Source organism: Acomys minous, assembly GCF_964271855.1.
Source record: "Acomys minous genome assembly, chromosome: 12".
Classification (NCBI taxonomy): domain Eukaryota; kingdom Metazoa; phylum Chordata; class Mammalia; order Rodentia; family Muridae; genus Acomys; species Acomys minous.
In genome coordinates, this window is record NC_140493.1 from 11,138,441 (window position 1) to 11,150,047 (window position 11,607).

Genomic DNA, 11,607 nt, shown 5'->3' on the forward strand with positions numbered 1-11,607 from the left:
TCTATAGAGGCCGTGTCTGACCTGATGGTGCAACAGGGCTGGTGGTCCCAGTGCCTGGTGTTCCAGGTGAGCTTCCCTGGCCTCCTGCTTTGGATGTCTCCACAGAGCCCCGTGTTGAAGCTGGAAAACAAGTGCATTGGATCAAACTTTACTATGTTCTGCTTTTTGGAAATGCAAAGAATCTTTCCAGGGTCTGTACCTTTACCAACCTTACATCAGCCTTCTGTTTTTTAGAACTCTCTAAATGATTCTCAGGCTCATGTGTAGAATCACCTGAGGTTCCTTGCCTGTGGCTCTAGTTTCCTGTCCCCTGGGAGTGCTGCATTCCTCATTTGTGAATATTGGCCTAGTGGGAACTCCTTTGTCAATTGATGAGGAAATATCATTTATAAAGGCAGTGGTTTACATACATGTTGTTGCAAAAGTGTCCTGTATCAGTCACATTGTTCACGTTGATTTGGTATAAATCAGTGACATAATGAAGTCACTTTGTATTACATGTAGCGTGGCCACTGTCAAATCAAACACACACTGCTGGTGGACTGAAAGTCATGTGTGGGAGAATAATATATAATTCCTATGTTGTCACAGCTCAAAGCTTTACAATGCTGCAGGTATGAAGAGTGAAGGGCACAGTACTATGCTAGAACACACATCTCTGAATGACAGTGAGGTATCAGCACTTTGGTATATGTGAGCAGACGCTCTGTTCTGTGGCGTAGCACACCATGCACTAGACAGACACACAGAGTTGACTGCTGGGATTTATAAAACAAAGACCACACAGAGTGCAGTGAGTGTTGAAGGAGTGGTGAATGTGGAAGGAGTTGAGACGAGAGCTCAAATAATGCCAGAATAAGTTGTATGAAGTTCTCAAAAAGTTTAAAAATGAATAAAAAAAAAACATATACACTTCTTGTGACTGAAGATTTAGTAATGAGGTTGTCAATATATATTGTTTTTTTCTGAGGACCCGAGAGTGGGATACCCCTGTAGGTGTCTCACAACCAACTTCTACTGTAGTTACAAGATATTCTCAAGATCTGGCTTCATTGGGCACATGCATGAACAATAACACAGACAAACACACACACAAACACACACACACATGCACACACACACTGATTCACACTATTTAAAGAAAAAGTAAGCATCGTTGAAATTACTATTGATTAAGATCCAATTTCAATGAATCTGTAAAGGATGTTCTACTAATAGTCTGAAAATATGTCTCGTGGATTTGCTTGTCCAGGCAGCATTGCACACAATATCTTCATATCATGTTCCACAGTCTCACATGATGTAATGAGTCTTCAAATCACTATGGCCATAAGCACACTCGGAGCAGATCTCAGCCACGATAAATATCCCCAACCTCTCTCCATGAATGTTCATGGAGCCAGAATCATATCTGATCTCTAATCACCCCTTGTCATTCTACATCAAACTACACACAGGAAATGGGCTCTGTTAACACACTTTCGACAGAACACTCTCTCTCTCTCTCTCTCTCTCTCTCTCTCTCTCTCTCTCTCTCTCTCTCTCTCTCTCTCTCTCAGTCTAGCATTTACCTAGACTGAACTAAGACAGGTAGACCTTTGTCTACCTGGCATTCCTTGCACAGGTTGGTGCAGCGTACTAACATGCTATGGTTTGTAGATACAGGAACCAAATGGCAGTGCTGTGCATCAAGATGGTCCTCCTTCTCACTGCCATTAAAAACTTTCCAAATCCCATTAAAAGAAAGGAGAGACAGCCCTTCCGGCTCCTCTAAGCCCTTCATTCTAAGGTACACTAAGTCAGGGTGTACAAGTGAACACATGATCTGAAGGTCATTTCAGAAAACTGGTGATCCATTAGTCCAGGAAATCAAACCTTACCAGACCCAGTGGCTCCAGTGTTTGCTTCCTCAGGAGTGCTGACACCTGCTGCTGTAGAAGATGATGCAGATGATGGCCTTGGTGTGCCTGATGCTGATCGTGGGGGAAAGATCAGACAAAGATAGTGTGAGGAGAGAGCCTTGAAGTACTGAAATTCTATTTCCATTAAGAAATAGATGAATCTCGCTCAAACATCACTGGAGGGTAATCTCCTTTATCTCCACCAATCACTTTGTTCTGATTGTGTGTTATTACATGAGGATATTCTGTCTTTCTGACATACCAATGGTGTAGATCACATAATATTCAGAAAGATTAATCTTCTCTTCCGTGTTCCTACTATATAATTCACATAAATCCCACAATGTCTCCCTATTATGCTTTTACTTTTGTGCTTCTTTCTTCTCTTATAAAATCTATCACTTGTAAAGACAAGAAGAGTAAGAAGATAAACACCTTCCTTCACTTTTCTGTATTCCATAGAGTTTGCACATTGAGGATTTAAAATACCGCAATCATTTTGTGTCTATTTCTAGACTCAAAAGAACTTGTAATAAATTAGCAGACTTTGAGACAATTCCAAGGAAAGTGGAGCACTAACTACGTTTTGTAGACTGCATTCATAACTTTATTGATTTAGTGTCCCTCTGCTGATCACCCTCAGTACCTGTTCCCATGGATGTGCTTTCCTGAGTAACTGCAGTGGTGGCTGTACCTGTTACTCCTCTTGTTCCTATGGGGAAATAAAGGCCTTCATAGGTACAGATAGACACAGATAAAGGCTTTCAAGTTATCTTAGGCCATTCTATTTACAATTTCCATCTTGTGGTTTTCTTGCCAGACAAGTGCTGACCCCAGCCAGGGAAGACAGTGTCTCACCTGATGCTGTAACAGTGCTGGAGGCCACAGAGCCTGGTGTTCCAGCTGAGCTTCCCTTGCCTGCTTCTGTGCTGGTGGATGCAGTTGCCCCTGTTGAACCTGGCAGACAAGAGCAATGGATTCTAATGTGCTGTCACTTTGAAAGGCATTCTGGGAAATACAGTCAGAATGGCCATCGTCTGACACAGTTCCCCCAATTGCTTCTTTTCCACTAATTAGTTTATGTTTATATCTTCTGTGAATACAGTCTCTGTCTTTTCCAAATGGAAAAAGAGTGAGGAGATAAAATTTCCCTTCAAATGGTATCATATAGAGCATTAGGAATACCACCTATAGAACTGCAATATTTCTAATTGCTGAGGCACTTTACATCAATCTATATTACTTCACAGCATCCCATGACTACTCAAAATGCAACAAATAACTTTACTAACTTCCTCATCTATGGTGCACTTGGTTTTATATTGGATAAAAGTATGACAATTGCCCAAGAGAACTTTCTCCATTGATGACTTCTTGGCACTTGTCTCTCAAGTCCACTACATGAGGACTGCCTTCACCTGATCCCTGGTACCTGTTACTCCAGATGTGCTTCCTGCTGTGCCTCCAGGAGTTGATGCACTGGCTCCTCTACTTGTGTCTGAGGGATGAACAGGGGTTACTGAAATAAACAGTGAGGAAAACCATCCCATGGAATTCCATTGTCCCTTCATGCCTTAGTTCATTCAAAGTTGTCCTGGATCACAGTAGCTTAGCCTCGTTTTTCCATTCTGAGTTTCACATAAAGTTGGCCTGCATCCCACCACTTGTCTCAAAAAGGAGCTACATTGTATTGTCAGGGCAACAGGGCCTTAATGCATGTTCTATTCACACTGGTCCTGTGTGCTCACACTCATGGTTCTGGTGTGATCTTACCTATGGTTCTCCTGTGCTCACACATCACGGTACTGTTGTTTGCACACTAATAATCCTACTGACACATTAAGATCCTGGCCTATTAATGTTCATGGTCCTGTTATCCTCAACACAAACTCTTGCTGTGCTTATACTCATTGTTCTTTTGTGTTTGCACTTATGGTCTTGGTGTACTCACACTCATGAGAATGATGTGCTTATACTTAGAATCCTAGTACTACCACACTCAAACTCTTGCTATGCCAACAACCATGGTCCTGGTACACTCACACTGGTGGTCCTATTGTACTCACACTTATAGTTTGGCTGTGTTCACACTCAAGCATGCCCTTACATTCCGACTGACTCTCCCTTTATTTCTGACTAACTATGCTTGCAACATATCTGTGCTCCTCTATGGGATATTAGGAATTGTGGGCACAACTGCTATCTTAGTGCATTCATCACATTTTCCTCATCTTTACTGCAGTACTTTCCCCATCATAGGCACACACATGCAGATCCCGACATACCTGACTCTCCTGGACTGGTAAGTCCAGTGCTTTTTGGCCCAGATGTGCTGCCTTCTTCACCAGTATGTAAAGATGTGGTAGAGCCTGCTGTTACCAATGTAAATGGAAGAACATTCAAAATAATCGCAGATATAGTCAACCTAGTGAACATTCTCATCCAAGTCTGATACAGAAAAATACTACTGTGTCTATTTACCATATGTGGTAAGAGATGTGGGGCATGTTGATCTACACTGAGAATCTATCTCAAGAAGTCTTGGCCTAGAATTTGGACCCAAACATCTGATTCTCAAGATGTGCACAGCAAAACTATTTCTGATCGTTTTTGCTGAGGTCAATAAATATTTTGAATATAGCCTTTCTACTATGATTATGAATGACATGGTCTCTGTTCACCATATTTTTATGAACTGTAAACATGGTACTTGTTTTACTGGAATATTCCTGAATAACATTGCTATATCTGACACATGGCCCTACACATGTGCCTACCCTGAATAACTGCTAGCTAATGAAAACACAGACAACGTGGAAGCAGTTGAGGGAAGGGCACTAATAATGATCAAAATATGTTGTATGAAACTGTCAAAAAGTTAAAATTATATATAAATAACTCAGTCCAATCCTGTGACTAGAGATAGTAAGTTGGCTGAGAATATATCCTCCTCTTTCTGAAGACCTGAATGTAGAACACCCATTTAGATGTCTCACAACCAACTCCAACTCTAGTTACAAGAGAATCCCATAGATCTGGTTTCCATGTATGAACAGTACACACGTACACATACATGCACCCTATTTAAAGAAAAAGTTAACATCCTTAAAAGTCTTGCTCCTACAGTTTCAAAGCTCATGAGTCTGAACTTCTCCTGTTTTATATAAAAGTATCTCTGCTAATTCCCCTATTTAAGTCACCTTGTAAGTCACTGCCATTTCAAGATCTAAAGGGCATCTAAAGCAGTATGGAGTCCTCAAAAACACTGTAGCCACATAAACAAGTTTAACTACAGAAATATGATCTACTTCACTTCTGTCCTTACAAATTTTCATGCAGAATTCCTTATAGTGCCAATATCTTATCAATCACTTCCATTGTGCATCAAACTCTCCCAACATAAAAGGGGCTAAACATATAATAAGAGCAAGACACACTCATCGCTCTCTGATTTACCTGAACTGCTCCTAGCAGAGGTCATTGCAGGTCTAGTGGATGTTTCAGGACTCACAGTGGTAGAGACCTCAGAAATGCGGGTGATTCCTAGAACAAAGAACAAAATGGGAATTGTGGACCTACATATATTTCTGGATTTTACTTTAAATATACTAAACATTCAGAAAACAAAAATGGCAAGACACTCCCCACACTCTTATTTCTTCTCAGCCCTGTCATATAATCCAGGGAAATCTTAGGAGTACAAGGGAGCTCATTACTACAGAGAGCCATGGGCAGGAGATGGTAGGACATCACTGTGGGCTACTGTGTTTTACCTGGACTTGTAGATTGTGTGCCTGTTTCTCCAACAGTGCTGACTCCTGATGTACCAGGGCTGGACCCAGAGGATGTCGCAGATGGACCTTCTGTGGATCGAAGTGAAAAATATAAGACTAAGATTCTGCAAGTTATACACTTTCATGAAAGGACTGCTAACTGTTCTGCTTTTGCTTAAAAAGAATCTGTCTACAAACATTCCGAACTGAAGGTTGAAACTCCAGATCATGGAAATCATACATTCTTAATATGAAATCATTCCATCAATGTTTTATATAGAGAATTTGGATTAAACCTACAGCATTGGACTACAGCATTGGACTATGTGACTTTAGTCTGTGATCCTTCACAGCATACCATAGACTACTCAGAATGCAATAAATGACTTTGTTATCTTTCTCATCTATGAAGCACTTGGCTTCATACTGGAAACAATGTGAGAATTTTACAATAAGTTTTATCATTGTTGTAATCTTTGCACTAAGTTCTCAGGTCTCTTTTTTCACTCTCACCTGCCCTTGACCCTCAGTACCTGTTCTTCCAGATGTGCTTTCTGTAGTGGTTTCAGTACTAGATGCACCTGCACTTCCAGTTGTGCCTGTGAGACAAAGAGAACTTGTTTTATTAAGCACTGAAAAAAACCATCCCAGGAAAGTCCATTGTTTCTCCCAAGCCTTAGTTCCTTCAAAGTTTTTCTTGATCACCTTTCCTTCACCTCATTTTCACAAGCTGAGTTTCAGAGATAGTTGGTTGCATCCCACTATATGTCTCAAGTAAGAGCTATTCTCAGCTCATCTGGGAGGCAGGACCTTAATGTTGTATCATTTTCACACTGATTCTGTGTGTTCACACTCATGCGTGTGCATTTTCACACTTATTGTGCTGCTAACATCACGTTCTGGATTGTGGTATATTAATGCTCATGGTCCCCTTATACTCATACTCATATTCCTGCTGTTTTCACACTCAGTTCTAGTGTATTCGCACTCAAGAGAATAATGTGCTTATCCTTACAATTTTGCTATTTTCACACTTAAGCTTTTGCTATGCTAACAACCGTGGCAATGGTATACTCATTCTTGTGGTCCTATGGTCCTCACACCTATGGTCCTGCTGTGCTCACAAGCATGCCCTTAGCTTCCTACCTATTCTGTCTTTAGCCATGACTAACTGGATATTGACTTTCAACATATGCTTGTTTCTCTATAGGATATTAAAAAATGGGGCCACAAGTGCTATCTTAGTGTATTAATCACATCACCTATAAGACATAGTCCCCATCATAGGCATACATATGAATATCCTGACTTACCTGACTCTGGACTGGTAAGTTCCGTGCTGTGTGGCCCAGGTGTGCTGCCTTCTCCAGCAGTGTGTGAAGATGTGGTAGGGCCTGCTGTTACCAATTAAAATGAAAGAGGCAATTAACAATTTCACAGATGCAATCAAACCACTGAGCCTTCTAATCAACATTTGACACAGAAAATACTATTGTGCCTATTTACCATGTGTAGTAAGAGAACTGGTCCTCATTGATCCACACTGAGGCTGGGAACCAAGCTCAAGCTCTCTAGGCCTAGAATTTCTATTCAAACCTTGGAATATCAAGTATGCATAGCAAAACAATCTTTTTGTAAACATTTTGGATGTGGCGGGAAAATGTATTGAACTCAGGTTTCTGCCCAAATTTGAAAATGAGATTTAAGGTAATAATTTTTGAAAGCAACACAGTACATGTTCAAACACAATTTTTGAATGACATGGTCCCAGATGACTATATTCTTATTAGCTGTTAAACCTGTTGCTTTACTGTCATGTTCCTGAATAACTTCTGCTACTTGGCAAATGGCCCTTCAGTATTCACTACCATTGTAAAATGTTAGCTTATGAAAACACAGAGATAATCCATGTTATAAACATTACTCAATATACCTTTGTTTCTTCACATCACAACAAATTCACTACCCCGTCATCTATATGGAAAGGTGGTCGTCATTACTCACACACTGGCATTTAGAATTTTTTAAGATGTACAGCACACTAGATTACCCTGATATTCTACAACTTTGCAATGCACGTGTCAGAAATAACATACTTCCACACATAAGTCAAGGTTCAACTATTTGATCTGTCATTCTAGAACAGACTACCCTAGGTCAGCTTGGTACCATATTCCTCCTAGTTTCTGTACTAATTACTCCTTGTTTTATACATCAGTACATATTTTATTCTTTCTTTTAGTTTTTGTAGTTGAGTGAGACATGGATACTTATACTTCCTTGGAAAACTGAAATCTGACTTGCTCTCAAGATGTGCAACATAGATTTGGGGTACATGGTTGATCTTCCTGACACTTGACACCACATGAACAGCTATCATCATGGGAAGAACAGCCTGTGAGAAATCTTAAGCCCTAAATCAGATCACAAGTCAACATCAGGATGTCCCACTGCTGTGCTAGCATGATACCTGTTTCTCCAGATGTGCTCTGTCCAGGAGCTACAGATGTGGCTGCAGATGTCCCTCCTGTTGTTCCTATGGGAAGAAGAAGAGGGGTTAACATGTACAGGGAGCTATAGAAGCCTTTAAACCATTTTATCATATCAAGCATGTGCTTATATTCAGTAGCATTTTGGGTCCTCACTCAGGCCCAAGGCCAAATCATGTGGTGGTCACTTTACATCCTCTTTAGAGGCCGTGTCTGACCTGATGGTGCAACAGGGCTGGTGGTCCCAGTGCCTGGTGTTCCAGGTGAGGTTCCCTGGCCTCCTGCTTTTGATGTCTCCACAGAGCCCCGTGTTGCACCTGGAAAACAAGTGCATTGGATTAAACTTTACTATATTCACTGAAGTGCCCTTTATAAAACCAAAGAATCTCCTCAGGATCTGTATTTTTACCATCCTCGCGTCAACCTTTAGCTTCTCTTAGAAATCTCTAAAAGATACTCAGGCTCATGTGCGGAATCACCTGAGCTCCCTGGGCTTGTGGCTCTAGTTTGTTGTCCCCTGTGAGTGCTGCCTTCCCCATTTGTGAATATAGGTCTAATGGGATCCCCTTTGTCAATTGATGAGGAAATATCAATTATAAATGCAGTGGTTTACATACATATTGTTGCAAAAGTGTCCTGTATCAGTCAAATTGCTCATGTTGAATGGGTATAAATCAGTGACATAATGAAGTCACTTTGTATTCCACGTAGCATGGCCACTGTCAAATCAAACACACACTGCTGCTGGACTAAAAGTCATGTGTGAGAGACTAATCTATAATTCCCACTTTGTCACAGCTCAAAGCTTTACAATGCTGAACGTGTGAAGAGTGAAGGGCACAGTACTATGCTACAACACACATCTCTGAATGATAGTGAGGTATCAGCACTTTGGTATATGTGAGCAGACGCTCTGTTCTGTGTCACAGCACACCATGAACTAGACAGACACACAGAGTTGACTGCTGGGATTTATAAAACAGAGACCATACAGAGTGCAATGAGTGTTGAAGGAGTGGTGAATGTGGAAGGAGTTGAGAAGAGAGCTCAAATAATGCCAGAATAAGTTGTATGAAGTTCTCCAAAAGTTTAAAAATGGATAAAAAGTCACATACACTTCTTGTCACTGAAGATTTAGTAATGAGGTTGTCAATATATCCTGCTTTTTCTGAAGACCCAAGTGTGGGACACCCCTGTAGTTGTCTCACAACCAGCTTCAACTTTAGTTACAGAAGAATCCCACAGATCTGGCTTCATTGGGCACATACATGAACAGTAACATGCACACACACACACACACACACACACACACACATACACATTCACACTATTTAAAGAAAAAGTAAGCATCTTTGAAATAACCATTGTTAAAAGTTCAATTTCAATTAAAGTGTAAAGGATGTTCTATTAATAGTCTGAAAGTATGTCTCGTGGATTTGCTTGTCCAGGCAGCATTGCACACAGTATCTTCATATCATGTTCCACAGTCTCACATGATGTAATGAGTTTTCAAATCACTATTGCCATAAGCACACTCGGAGCAGATCTCAGCCACGATAAATATTCCCAAACTCTCTCCATGAATGTTCATGGAGCCAGGTTCATATCTGATTTCTAATCACGCCTTGTCATTCTACATCAAACTACACACAGGAAATGGGCTCTGTTAACACACTTTCGACAGAACACTCTCTCTCTCTCTCTCTCTCTCTCTCTCTCTCTCTCTCTCTCTCTCTCTCTCTCTCTCTCTCTCTCATTTACCTAGACTGAACTTAAGAGAGGCTGATCTTTGTCTAGATGGTATTCCTTGGACTGGGTTGGTGCAGCCTACTAAGATGCTTATGGTCATAGACACAGGAACAAAATGGCAGTGCTGTCTATCAAGATGGTCCTCCTTTTCACTGCCATAAAAACATTCCAAATCCCATTAAACCAAAAAAGAGACAGCCCTTCCAGCTCCTCTAAGCCCTTCATTCTAAGGTACACTAAGTCAGGGTGTACAAGTGAACACATGATCTGAAGGGCATTTCAGAAAACTGGTGATCCAATAGTCCAGGAAATCAAATCTTACCAGACCCAGTGGCTCCAGTGTTTGCTTCTCCAGGAGTGCTGACACCTGCTGCTGTAGAAGATGATGCAGATGATGCCTTTGGTGTGCCTGATGCTGATCGTGGGGGAAAGATCAGACAAAGATAGTGTGAGGATAGAGCCTTGAAGTACTGAAATTCTATTTCCATTAAGAAATAGATGAATCTCACTCAAACATCACTGGAGGTAATCTCCTTTATCTCAGCCAATCACTTTGTTCTGTTTGTGTGTTATTACATGAGGATATTCTGTCTTTCTAACATACCAATGGTGTAGATCACATAATATTCAGAAAGATTAATCTTCTCTTCCTCGTTCCTACTATATAATTCACATAAATCCCACAATTTCTCCCTATTATGCTTTTACTTTTGTGCTTCTTTCTTCTCTTATAAAATCTATCACTTCTGAAGACAAGAAGAGTAAGAAGATAAACACCTTCCTTCACTTTTCTGTATTCCATAGAGTTTGCACATCGAGTATTTAAAATACCGCAATCATTTTGTGTCTATGTCTAGACTCAAAAGAACTTGTAAGAAAATAGCAGACTTTGAGACAATTCCAAGGAAAGTGGAGCACTAACTACGTTTTGTAGACTACATTCACAACTTTATTGATTTAGTGTCCCTCTGCTGATCACCCTCAGTACCTGTTCCCATAGATGTGCTTTCCTGAGTAACTGCAGTGGTGGCTGCACCTGTTACTCCTCTTGTTCCTATGGGGAAATAAAGGCCTTCATAGGTACAGATAGACACAGATAACGGTTTTCAAGTTATCTTAGGCCATTCTATTTACAATTTCCATCTTGTGGATTTCTTGCCAGACAAGTGCTGACCCCAGCCAGGGAAGACAGTGTCTCACCTGATGCTGTAACAGTGCTGGAGGCCACAGAGCCTGGTGTTCCAGCTGAGCTTTCCTTGCCTGCTTCTGTGCTGGTTGATGCAGTTGCCCCTGTTGAACCTGGCAGACAAGAGCAATGGATTCTAAGGTGCTGCCACTTTGAAAGGCATTCTGGGAAATACTGTCAAGTTTTCCATCGTCTGACACAGTTCCCCCAATTGCTTCTTTTCCACTAATTAATTTATGTTTATATCTTATGTGAACACAGTATCTGCCTTTTCCTAATGGAAACAGAGTGGGGAGATAAAATTTCCCTTCACAAGGCATCATATAGAGCATTAGGAATACCAACTATAGAATTGCAATATTTCTAATCGCTGAGGCAGTTTACATCAATCTATATTCCTTCACAGCATCTCACAGAGTATTCAAAATGCAACGAATAACTTTGCTATCTTCCTCATCTGTGGAGCACTTGGTTTCATATTGGAAAAAAGTATGACAATTGCCCAAGAA